The sequence below is a fragment of the Phocoena sinus genome, chromosome 11, assembly GCF_008692025.1.
Source record: "Phocoena sinus isolate mPhoSin1 chromosome 11, mPhoSin1.pri, whole genome shotgun sequence".
Classification (NCBI taxonomy): Eukaryota; Metazoa; Chordata; class Mammalia; order Artiodactyla; family Phocoenidae; genus Phocoena; species Phocoena sinus.
Window position 1 is genome coordinate 13,388,752 of NC_045773.1, and position 13,617 is coordinate 13,402,368.

The following is a 13,617-nucleotide window of genomic DNA, read 5'->3' on the forward strand; positions in this document are numbered from 1 at the left end:
GAATCCTGCTTAGTCACCTTCAATTTAGAATATAAGATAAATTACTCCCTTACTTTGAAAATTAACATGGGAAATCTACACACACATATATACACACCCGTAACCTTCAGTGTGCCTTCTGCACACACCTGCCTAGGACTAAGTAAACATAATACACAACAGAGCAGTGTATCAGTGTATCAATTATACCTCAATGACCTCGCATAAGAAAAGGTGACAAACAACTTCCGCAAAAGAACAGGCGATCCTAATCTTGTTTCTGTTTGACTTTAGAGTAAGTCACTAATGAAAAAACCGAGGAGGGAGGCAGGAAAAAAGGGAACCAGGGACAGGGTAGAAAGAGAGGGAGTGGAGATAGAAAAAAGAAGGAAGGAAGGAAGGAAGGAAGGGAGGAAGGGAGGGAGGGAAGGAGGAAGGAAGGAAGGGAGGAAGGAAGGGAGGGAAGAATAGAGGGAGGGAGGGAGGGAGGGGAAGGGAAGAAAAGGAAGAAGAAAGAAAAACAAGAATCCAATTTGTTTTGGATGACAATTATATCACATTTTGCCCAGTCCCGAGGCAATTTGAAGGGCTATCAGGAGTGAGTGAGAGGCTAGGATGAGGTGTCATGAGATCATGGATTTTCCTAACCTAGAGAGTATCTTAGAAATCATACCATTTTAACAGGGGATACTGATGCACAGAGAGGCGAAGTGCCTTTTTAGAGCTTGCACAGCAGCTGAAAAGAGGTTAACTTAAGCGTCTGCTGGGCCAGGTGAAAACCTAAGGAGCAGACACTGATATTGCAGAGTCGAGGTTTACTAACATTTAAAATCATCCCCCAATTTTTTAGGTTATTAAAGTCATGCTTTTTCCATTCAACCATATTCACTTTCGAACATCTCTTGGAAAGAGTTTACAGAACTTCCTGCTTCACCTCATATTTGAGGGTGCAACCCATCTAGCAGGGATAGAGTGCTATCTGTATGCAAAAATGACCTGCTGACAAATGCTGCTGAGGGTGCTGTGAAGTTCCCTCTGTGCTTAGCCCAGCAGCTCAGGGACAGACATGACAGTGAGCAAGGGCCCAAAGCACAGCTGCCAGGGGGCTTTTCTCTCTTGCTGTGCCCCTTCTCACAGCATTCTTTACTTGGTTCAACTCTAGCAGCTTCTGGATGCTGAGGGAGCCCTGAACTGGGAATAGCCTGGAAATTATCTACAGGGCTCATTTGGTGGATTTGTACTCACGCTTGCAAACACATAGAGAGATAAACTCTTTTTACATACAAAATGTAAGACTTTTATTATCTTTTATAGCGGTGAAAATTTATTTTGAAGGCCAATCAAATCACCATGACTTTAAAAGCCCCTATTACAAGGTATATGTAACACCCATCTGGCCTCCCCATCTGTCAAATGACCAGACCCTAAACTAACCCCTGAAGCATCCAATCCCCTTTTCTACAGATTAAGCATAACTGAGGATACAGTGTCCCAATTTTTATTAAATAGTTAAAATATTTCTAAATAATAGGAGCACACTATAAATCTTGCAAATATCTCTTGGAGCTTTGAGGTGACCAGCCGCAAAAAAAAAAAATAATTTTAACATCACAGGAGTTGACATTTCTAAATGTTTGAATGGAAAAAAAGAAGTCAAACTTAACTACTTCAGAAGAATACCTCTCTACAAAGGGCAAAAGTTCCTGCTAAATATATACATACACACACACATATACATATATGTGTGTATATATACACACCCATATATACAGAAGAATTCAGGAGTCACACACAAAATTGAACTTCAAAAGAAAACAGCACGTACTAAATTATTTAGACACAAAACAAACAATTGTACAAAAATCACTGGACCTTAACTACTTCTATTTCCGTTCCTTACATCATTTTAAATAAGATCACACCTCTGCGAGATCACATACTTGCACTAGTTAGAAAAACACAAACTATTATTTAAAATATAGCTGAGACTTCCTCAGTAACCATCACTCACACAAGTCAGCTCAGTTTGGGAAGAGGCATGAGGCCAATCTTTTGCTTAGGGGAAATGTAACTAACCATCAAATCCACTTGCCATTATTTCAGATTTCCATATTTCAGACCCTTAAACACACTTACTTTTTTCCAGAGAACAGAATTCTCCTCAAGGACAGCCCTGGGACTGCTGGCTACCCAGAGGTACCACGGCCATTCTCCTTTTGCTTCATCTTGCCAGATGTTAAGTGCTCTTTATTGGTGTGTTAACTTCTCCCCTCCAAACCTCAAGCTCTGAAAATGCCTGTGCTCATGTACACAGCCATCTATTTTGAGTCTTCTCCCCCTTGCATCATTCCCCTCAACCAAATCTAACGAGAACATCCTCTGTCCTCACCAGTGAGACACTTTGATACTTCACAGCCTGTGGTTTCTCTCTGCTTTGAAACTTACTGCCTATTCAGAAAAATTGTATTTCCACTCCGGAAACTGCGGGATCCTCCAGCTCCATGGACTCAAGCTCAGTGAGGGCACTTCGATTCCCCTTTGCAGATAGGAATGATTTGAAGTTCACTTTGGTTCACCTCAGCTCTGGCCACTGGTTCAAGGAGTTAAAGCCTCTTATATTCAAATTCTATTCTTCCAGCAGCTCAATTATTCTACTTTCAATCCAGGAAGAAAAGTGTGGTTTATATTTAGGTTAGGGGAAACCCAGGCCAAAAATCCGTATATCCTTTTCCACAGTGATAACGATCTTTAATTTCACTAAGCCATTGATCATTTGGAAGACACCATGCAAACATTATTAACAATATTCATTTCTAATATTATTTTTATGATGAATTCATCTTGCATAGATAACAAGTACTAATTTGATAGGTTGCATTTGGAGACATATGAAAGATAAATGAACCCAGAGCTGAACTGATAATTTTTGCTTTTTTAAGTTTCACATCTCCATAAACAGTAGTGCATTCAAAAACAAAAATGGGCTAAACATACTCTTATTTTTCAATACCATCCCTTAGAATGAAAAAAGACACATATACTTTATATTTGCAAATATTCCTAATAGTTACCCCCACACCCCACAAAGTTTCTAAATAGCATGCACCTGAAAAACAAGAGAAACTTTCCTGTTTCTGCATTTCTTAGTAGCAGGAGAGAGCCACAAAATAAACTATCTTAAATAAATTCTGGAAACACTGACACAAGCTTCTTTTATACAGAAATGCAAGTAAGATGATCTCTTTACATATATGCATTACTTCTACTTACATTTTTCTTGCAACGGCCAGAGATACAGAAGATAAATATATGCTCTAGCCATCCTGAGCACCACAGACAATGCACGCATGCTTCCAAATTTCAAACAAAGCTGGTAATTTTTAACTTCCATAAAAGCGTTCTAAAAGGTCTCTTATTTCCTTGTATGAATCAATTATAAAAGAGATCTGACAGAAACAGCAAGCTCTAAACAGATTACACTCTGTCTCACCAGCTTGATTCAACAAAGAGCGATGGAACAGAAAATCAAATGCAGCTTGCAAAGTCACATTCACATGGAGCTGTAGGGAGGAAGAGGGGGAGAGAAAAACCTGGTACTTACAGACTGCAAAGTAAAATGTCCCAGTTTCGCTTTACATGTTACAGCAAATCAAACAGAGATTTCAGCTCTCAGCAAGTCCCTGCTTCCACTACACTGATCATCCACGCAAAACAGGCCCTTATGGATTGCTTAGGCAGCTGGGAGATAATGGGACCATATCCTCATCTGGGACTAGAGATGCTGAACTGCTCTCCGCTGTGCACTGCGTGGCTCTCCGCCAGCATTAATCAAGGAGGACCCAGCTTTGTGGCTGTGTTCCCCAAAGGATCGACATAATTAGCGCATGAATCAAAAACGCACACTGGGAGAATCACACACATCTCTAACTGGCTCTGCTCACATCGAACCTGATTAGGAAATCAACTTGGTTCCCCGATCAAATGTGTTCAACCTTTCAAAGACAGGCAGAGACTCGCACAGCTGTTTATAGATTTCAAGGAGGGGTAGAGTTTAAGGCTTCCTTCCCAATGGGCAATTTATGTATTTCCTCAACTATAGAATATAATTACACTGGTTGTTAGGTATATATGGTGGGTTTGCCCTGTGATTTGGTTTGTCTGTTAGGGTTACTTGCGGCTCCCAGGAAGCTTACAGGCTGCAGCATTGCCCCTCTGGATTATATGAGACACGTGTGCCCATATTCTTTGCAGATCTAGACTTTGGGGAGACTGGTTAGACTCAAAATAGTCTCTTTGCGGGCATTTTATGTCTCCAAACATATGTTTCTTCTTGAGTCCTAGAAGTCCAGGGCATTCAAAGCAGAGGGTTTGGCATGGAACTCAGGACACCAAGTATTCAAAAGGAACTGGTAATATTGATTCCGCTTGTGTAACTGGAATAACACTCTTCTTTACTCTGTCTGCATGGTGATACAGTCAGGAGTTGCAAACTAGTAGCCTGTGGACATGCTTGGTTCGGCAAGAGAGATTTTAGAATTTGAATGTGAACAGTTTTAAACAGAACATGTGTTCTGCACTTTACCAAACCTGTGCCAACTCCTGCTTTTGCTCATATACGCTACCTGCCAGCCCTTGAAGATATTTGCTTATGTAAACTTGACCTTAGTTAAGCAAGTGTGGGTTAGAGATGTAAAACTTTCCATTTCAGAGAAAGGAGACATCTCTTGTGTCACTCATCAAAGGCTGTGATTAAGGCACCCATGTGATAATTTAAAGTTCCAACACACACAAAAAGTTGCTTATAATTAATAGGCCTGTGTGATAAAGACAGGGCAGATATTAGGAGGAGAGAAAACCTGAGTTCTTATGCTCATCTTGCTATAAAAATCAGACGACCTACAGTATGACTGCAGCTCTCTGAGCCTTGTTTTTCTTATCTGTACAATGGGGCCTTGGTCCAGATCTCTGAGGACTCTTGCAGATAAGACAGTCTGCTATTGTTCTAAGAGCTAGAAAGTGGATCTCCGACAGAATAGTGTTTATACTTCATAGCAGCGACCTGAGGAACGGGAATGAAATAAATGTATGCTTTTTTTTTTTTAACTGTCCTCAATTGGGAGGTCTCTGTTACCTTTGAGGGTTCCATGAGAAATTGGCTAATACGCAGCTGTTTTAGAGAACTAGAGGCAGCATGATCTATGTGAGTAAATTATAAATGTGTAAAAGGAAAAAAAAAAGGCTGGCCAGAAGATGGTTTGGGCTATTTCTACACACACTATTTCTGCCTGAGAGTAAAACATCTGGATGAAGAACCAAAAGTCTGGTCAAAATGTTTTGTCTTCATGGTGTCAATCACCAGATACTTTGATTTGTGAGGAAAGAGTCTTTTTATATTTAAATGGGATTATTCCAGCTTACTTTCTTACACTCCTACTATCCAAAGTAAAGAAAGATAGGGTTTCTCTTCACATTGTCAGTTACGTCATCTTTTGTAGGAAAATATGTATCATCAAGGTCAAGACAATCCAAACTGTCCTAGGGTTTTGATACTGGTCTCAGGGAATCACAGAAAAATGGATCCACACTTTTCTGATGCTTTACTCAATAACTAGAAAAATAACTCACCCAAAGGACACAAGATTTTGCAAAAGATGTATGCTACCAGATCTTTCTGTGTCCATTACCAACTCATTCCAAACTAGATACAAGGCCTCAAGTAGACTTACTATCAATAGTTAACAGTAACAATATACAAAGTGAGGGATGATGAAACTATAATTAAACTTAAAAAAATTCACCAGACTTCTGAGTAATTTTGTGTTGGTTCAATACGTTTGTTTTTGCAACTATTTTCAATCCAATTTCTTTAAAGTAACCCATTAAAAAAAAATTCTTGAGGTATTCTTGCAAATTGGCATAACATAAAATGACTGGCAACAAATTTCATGTTTGTTATTTTTATCTGGCTCATTATTATTGAGACTTTAGCACATCTACTTCACGTGGCTCATGTGAGGTGCTGACAAAAACAGGTTAATTAAATAGCAATTGTGCATCTCAGTTATATTAGCAAACGTATTGCTGCAGCAAATGAAAACAGGAGCAAATTAAAATACAAACTGGTTATTCAGTGGTACAGTCGAAATAAATAGTTTAATTAGTTTTAAGTTGTATTCAATCTCTCTTTGCCTGGTAATTACTTTGATTCATCTTTGATTATGGTATGTGATAGATTCACTTTGACATCATGTGATTTGCACTTGTTTCTAATGGTAGGTGATAATTACTAACTAAAAATCTCTAAGTTCCATCAATTCTTCATACATTACTCCCCTGAGACATACCATTTAAAATATGGTTTATAACAAAAACCTAAATCTGGGAAATGTCTGTGTTTTTTTTTTAATTTTAAGGTCAAAGCCAACATTAATGGCAAAATAAATATAGCAAAAAGAGGGAGTAAATGACCAAAATGATTAGTAACTGCAAACAAAAGGGACTGTCTTCATACAGTAGGACCTGATATATTACCCCAGAATGTATTTTGGAAGCCAAAAATATACAGTGATTGTTTTAGACTTTATGTGGCAACTCCAAGAAAGTGCACCTCTTTGGAATTGTCAACAATCTACATTTTTAACAACACTCTTGTCAAGGCTAATAAGGACCTGGGGAATGGGGCCCCTGAGGTCTTTTTCTGGCCACAACACAAGATTCAGCAAGTTAAATACAGTTCTGAGCTTCAGCAAATCTAGGGGAAAAATGAAAGTTATGGCAGTAATTTCCCAACAGGTTGAGGCTTAATCAATATTTTTTAATGCTTTGGAATCTTCAGCAGTAAGTCACTTGATGTGCATATAAGTGCTCATTGCTTCTTCCAGAAAGTATTCATACTTCCTATTCCTTGCTTCTCTCACTAAAAGTCAGAGCCAAAAGCTGAGACAACTGACATTTCTCCAGCTGAGAACAAAATTTCAAAGTAATGGACGGTTCAGAAATCACTGCCCCAGGGCACCCACTGGAATGACAATCTAAGCAGCTTGACTGGACTTCCTTTTCTAACTGAAAGTGATGGAGCCAATAAGAAATTAATCAAGAAACAAGCAGCAAGTATGGATCCACAAGAAAAAGTGTGTAGCCATATTCATTTTCCAGGAAGTAATCAGACTGTTGTAACAGTAATCCACTGAGACCAGGGTCACAAAATTAAAACAATCTGTAGAGAAAATAGCCTATTTTGAAAATTATGTCACAATGACATCAAATTGACCTATAAGCTAGATTAAAATGCAGTATGCCTCAATATTTATCTACCACCAACTCCTCAGAAGTTTGGAGCCATCGTTAGCAAAAAGTGTCAGTTAATTTAAGGTGTGCATGCATGGGCCTATGTGTTTATGTGTATGTGTATGTGTGTGTGCATACATGTGTGTGTGGAGAAAGATAAGGAAAGAGAGAGAGGAAGAGAGATAAAGTGTAGGCAAATGGTTTTGCAAGTGGTATTGCTCATTTACTTTTCGGGGTAGAACTGATTTATCCTCATTACACTGGCCAAAGAACACATACTGATTTTCGTACTATCTGAGAACAAAAATTCTTTTCCTCAGAAGATTCTGATCTTTCTTACAACAAAAACGGGAAGTTTTAAAAGACTAGTTTTTGATTGTCACAACTCAGGGGAGGGGGGTAAGTGCATCTGGTGGACAGAGATATTGCTAAACAGCCTGCAATGCACCGGACATCCCCTCCCTCAAAATGATCTGTTCCACATCTGAGAAACCCTGACCCAAAGGAATCTTGATGGAGTCCTCATAGTTAAAATTCTTAAGAATTCAGAGCTAAGATGAAAAACTGACCAAGTTTAAATGGTATTGCTCTAAATATAGCTGCAGTAGCAAATGGACTGTTTTGCCTTGAACGTTACTTTAGACTTTCCAGTACGCGTTCACAAAGATTACAATATTCAGTACAAGAAGCTAGTCCAAAAGCTGAGAAAATATTGTAATTCCAAGTCTATTAGCGCAAACAAACGTGGGCCTTGGAACAAATGGCTAGTGGCATGACGAAGTGAAAAAGTCAAGTCAGCACAAGCACCCAATATGGCCCTCAGCTCCCTCCTGCTTCTCACAAAACCAAAGAGAACTGAGAAAAATGAATCTCAGTCCAGCTCTGTTACCCTCTCCCGCCCCCCCCGCCATGGAAACCAATGAACACAAGTCTATGGCAAGTGGACGGCCGTGTAATTCCACACATATTTTTTTCTTTCTATCTCTGCTATTCCCCCTAAACAGATGGGTATCTTTTTGTATGTTCCCATTTCAGGAATGTGATTTCACTCCTGAAATAGATACACTTTTAATACAGAGTAGGGATTAAATATGCCTCAAATATGCTTCAATTCATGGACCTTCCTTAGGAACTCAGTTGTAAGACCTCTTTTGCTTACTCATTCAACAACTTATTAAGCACCTACTAAATTCATTGTCCATTTAAATTATGGGGGAGAGAAATCAAATCTCTCAGCATGTGCTTTCCTTACAAACTTCATGCATTTATATGGTATCCCCTACATCAACCCGTCTGGCTCAGAAAAAGTTTACTGCATTTCTCATCATCCACTAAAGTTATTATTATTTATAAACAGCTTTATCACCAATGACTCCAGCTCTAGTGCTGAGCTCTTCTGTCGGCTCCAGGGAGGGTAGGCGCTAGGTAGATGGCAAGAGCTTTTCATTTTATTCTTTGGCATCCCTTGCATCAACTGCAAAAAGCCTTGTTGTGGCTTTTACAGGAGGTGAGTCACAGCTCACCTTTTGTTTCTTAAAGGGAAACTGTTTCCCCTTAGATCTGCTGCAGCTGGAGCAAGATGAGAAAAAGGTACCCACAGGATGGAGACTGGCAGAAGCAGAGCAAAATCCAAAAAGTTCTGTACTTGGTAAGATTACCAATGTTACTTTAGGAAAAAAGTGAGTGCCTGATTAGAATGGGTTAAAACTATTCTTATATTTTACGGATCAAAGAAAAGGAGAATAAGATGCCTGCTTTCCTTCCTACCTGCTTTGAGAAAATGGGTTAAAGGTTTTTTTCCAAAATGGACTGATTCCCAGATACAGAGGAGTAGACAATTTTAGAACACATGTAAATCAAAGATTAAGAGAGAGTTCGAGATTCTCTCTAGAAATTTTAAAAGCTGTTTTCTGGGAAACTTCTTTTTAAATTCATACCCTTCTATCCTCTGCATCTATATGATGTAGAAACACTACTAGCAAACGACAAACGTAGGGAAAGCAACCTTTAATTCTAGGAATCTAAAGTTTATGTAATCTATATGATATAGCCACATAATCATATGTATCTTTAAAGTATACCTCTGTTCTTATGCTAAGTGATTATTTGAGACCCTGCAATTTTAAAACAGTATGTAATTTTATGGGGTGGGGGATATTACAGATTTATTCTGAGCAGTGAACAGTACAGCAGGAGGAAGACTTTTGTCCAGAGACACACTTTTTTTCTGCCATGGCCCATCATTATTTTGAGAGTTTATTATGTGTCAGAAGCCACTATGCACTTTACATGGATTAACTGAATCTTCACCGCAACCCTATGAGTTAGGTGTTTTACTACTCCTGTTTCATAGAAGAGACTGAGAACCAGAGATATGAGTAAGTTGTCCAAGGGCTCATAGCTCAGAAATGGCAGATTTGGGTTTTTTTTTAACTTTATTATGTAGAACTTTTATTTTTCACTGTTGACAATTTCTTTTTCCTTTTCCAATCATGTTCATAACAGAAAATGTTCTTAACTGTGTTTGCCTACAGTAAACCAATGGTTCTAAAGTTTGAAATTTTAAAACAGGCTGATACAAAATAAAGCAAATGTATTAAACCTCAAAATTGGTGGGTAGGGTTGATCTAAAATAACATACAAAATGTAATAATTATGGATAAGATTATAGAGCACTATTTTCAACTTGATCATCTGGACTTCCATCTGCCCCCATTTTTTTTTTTTTTTTTGAGTTATTTCAAACTTAGAGGAATGTTGAAAGAATGGAACGTTCAATACCCTTATATTTTTGACCTAGAACTAATGTAAACATTTTGATGACTGCTTTCTGTTTTTAGCCGCTCTTCTCTCTCCTTCTCTTCTTCCTTCTCTCTGTTATACTCATGTTTTCCTGAACCATTTGAAAGTAGCAGACGTCCTAACACTTTACCCTTAAGTCACTTTAAGAATTCGCCAAAATTTTTTTTTTCAGTATTACTGAGGTATCATTGACACATAAAACTGTAAAATATTTAACGTGTATAATACAATAGTTCACCAAACAATGTTTTTCCAAAGAACAATGACTTTCACTTATCTAACCACAATGTGAGTAAGGAAGCCAAGGAGTGTAACACTGATAAAAAACTATCACTTACTACATACTCTCTGGTTAGGTGACACTGAGATCTCGGTGCACTGTGTTGGGAGGTACCTATTGTCAGTTTATACTGTTACTGGTGGTATGAAGTTTGATCTCCAGATTTCTCTGTTATAAATGTAAAAGTATCATTTTACTTTTGTAACTAGTAAGTAATATTTGGAGAATACTTCATATATGTCATTTTCTCAAACAGCTTTCACCTGCTCATTTTGGCACACAATGATGAACCTTGACTTAATTTTCACAACCATGGTTAGAAAATACCTGGATTCTTTGACCTCAATAATTTGTCAATTTATTTTCTTAAAGGATCCCAACCTACTCACTTTACCCTCTCACACAACATCAAAGTGGTGCTAATGGACGCCATCAGGAAATTTCTCCAAGTTTTCTCATAAACGGAGGCCAATGATAAGACATCAAGTTCTTCATGAAAATTTATTACCAGCTCCGGAACATATAAAGGTGGGAAGAAAAATATAAAATTAACCATTTTTTTTTTGAGGGCAAGAGGGAAATTGTCCGGATAAATCTGGATATCGCTCTTCTTAGTGATGTCTTAAGTTGAATAATGAGACACCCCCCTTCATATCTATAAATGCTAAAAATACTACAGTTATCAGATTAGGGTCACTTTCAGCTTCTGCAGAATGCACTCTATATTTAGGAGCCAAAGAGTTCCTTTCAGACACTTTAAATTGTGCCATTTATTGATCTCTAAACCACTCTGTTTTGCTGTAGCATTTTTCACCTGAAAATGAATAAAAAATGAAAAGCCCTGGTTGAAATCCATTCTCCACAGTGATGTCAGCGTGCCCTTTCCAAAACAGAAATCTAAACATTATCCTCCTGTTTAAAATGCTTCAAAAGACCCTATCAACTCCCTGGTCAAACCTAAACACAACCAATTCATACCTGGTCCCCACTCTAATGACCGCCTCCCTCAATGATTTGTGCTTTCTATTCCATTCATCAACTAGGATTTTTTTCCTCTTCCTTCCTTAAAAACTTCACGCTACTTTTCCCCTCCATGCAAATATATTCTCTCTTTGGTTGTAATGCTACTCTACCCGAAACCCTTTCATCAGGAAGTACTTCTAGTCTTTTAGAGGTGGTTCTAACTATCAAAGTGTAAGGGTGAACACTCTGGAGTCAGACAGCCTGGTAGCCTAGATACTCCACTTACTAACTGTGTGAGCTTGAACAAGTTAACTTCTCTGTGCCTGACTTTCTATATAACGGTGATAATGATAGTAACTATCTTCATCACGTAACTATCCACCTATTTATCCCTCTATTCAATACATTCATTAATCTAAAAAGAACTATTTCAGGATGAAGCATTTCTGAACCCATTCTTCCTCCTCCCCCACCCCCCAGGACAGTATCACTGTTGTCTTTGCTCTCACATGATCTTCAGGCACACTGCTCTGTAATTATCTGGTGATACAACTATTTTGTCTACTAGAATATGACCTCCTCAAAAGAGCTATGACGTCCTGTTCAATTCTGTTAACCGAGCATCTAGCTCAGTGGTGTAGCTCTGTAAATGTTTAAAGAATTAATGATTTTTTAACATGCGTGGCAGGTACAAAGCCAGGCAACAATACGGTTTTCATCAGGTTCTTGCATCATTTGACAATTCAGTCATGGGTATTAAAATGACAGGAGTAATAATAATAAAGGCATAGTCATTAAATTTTATGAAAGAGCTTTCACATCAGATTCGGACACCAGTGTTCTATCTTGGTTGTTTAGTAGTCAAGTATACTCAGGTAAGTAAGTTGACTTTTCTGGGAAGTTCTTTTTTCATCTGCAAAATGAAGAAGAAGTCCTAGAACCATGGTGGGCTAAAACACCTCCTTTAAGCGTCATAAAAATGCTGGTTAAAAGAATAAAAGAAATACACCAAAATTACATGTATGCACATGTGTATAGTAGAGCCTGAGAGGAAAAAAAAAAAAATACCAAGACAGAGTAGCAAGGTTAAGCTGACGACTGAGGGCCTATGAGCCCTGAGAGCTGGCTGGGATGTCAGGCCACACATCTCTAGGTGTCATTCACATAGGAAATGATGTGAGTTACTTCCTGAAACTGCAAGAAAGCATCTCTGGGGGCTAGAGAATGAGCTGTAATACCTGACAGGAACAGAAGAGGCATAAAACTGAAACTTTATTGCCAAAAATGCAATCAGTATTTACTAAGCACCTATCAAATTCCATGTATAAGTATTCACATGTATTTGTGATAACATATATAAAAGTAAAAAATAGAAATAAGATGGAAATATTCAGTGAACTGGTTACTTATTAGTACCTCACGATCTAAATAATTTTTCCTAACGTTGACTTACTATATTCCAATGGGGCATTTAAAATTATTTTGTCTGTTTCTAATTCAAAGGACAAGTGGTTATTTGTGGGATAGAGAGAGGAAGAGAGAACAATAAACGAGTAAGTGAAATGATTCATTCAACTCATCCTTATTATCTATTGGGTGCAAATCAGTGAGCTGGTTTTAGCCACATTTAGCCACACAAATGGACAGCAACAATTACAGAGTTATTATCCCTTGTGAGGGAGACAGACAGCAGATAAGCAATCAATAAGTAAATTAAATAATTAGAGATTCTATTAAGAACTCTGCAAAAATTTTTTTAAAAAAGAGTCCTAAGATAGAGAATAATAAATTTTGGCTCTTAGGTATTCATCAGAGTAGGAAATATCAGAAAAATATTAAAGAAGTAACACTAAAAAGCAACATTAATAGAAAATATGTGAAATTATTATATTCCACAGTGCTGGCCTAACTTTACCTGGGTCTTGTGAGAATAACCCCACTCCATCTCCCAAATCCCTTCTTACTAAAATGCCTTAGGTTTCTACCTGTGTACACTCACGGACAAAGGGCAGTAAAATGTTCACTGCATGTGTCAATGGCAGAATCACCGACAGCAGATATGAAATGTACCAAATTCTCGATTTTCCAAAGACAAGCTAATGAGCTAAGTCATTTGGAAAGTGAAATGTTAGGGGAATGCAAACTGCGGGGTATAGATTTCAGATGCTCTGAGGCCAGTTCACAGGGATCACGAGTGTCAAGCTAAGGATTTTACATGTGATTTAATCAGGGATGAGTGTTCATAGAAGCTTTTCTATAACTGGTGAGAAGAAAATGATGTCACGGAACAGTATCAGAGGAACACT

The 13,617-nt window shown here is 38.0% G+C and overlaps 1 protein-coding gene across 1 annotated transcript in view; it reads right to left on the minus strand.

The window, feature by feature from the left end:
• The window catches only part of CNTN4 (contactin 4), a 984,995-nt gene that overhangs the window by 569,940 nt on the left and 401,438 nt on the right, over window positions 1-13,617 (minus strand). The window lies entirely within an intron of this gene.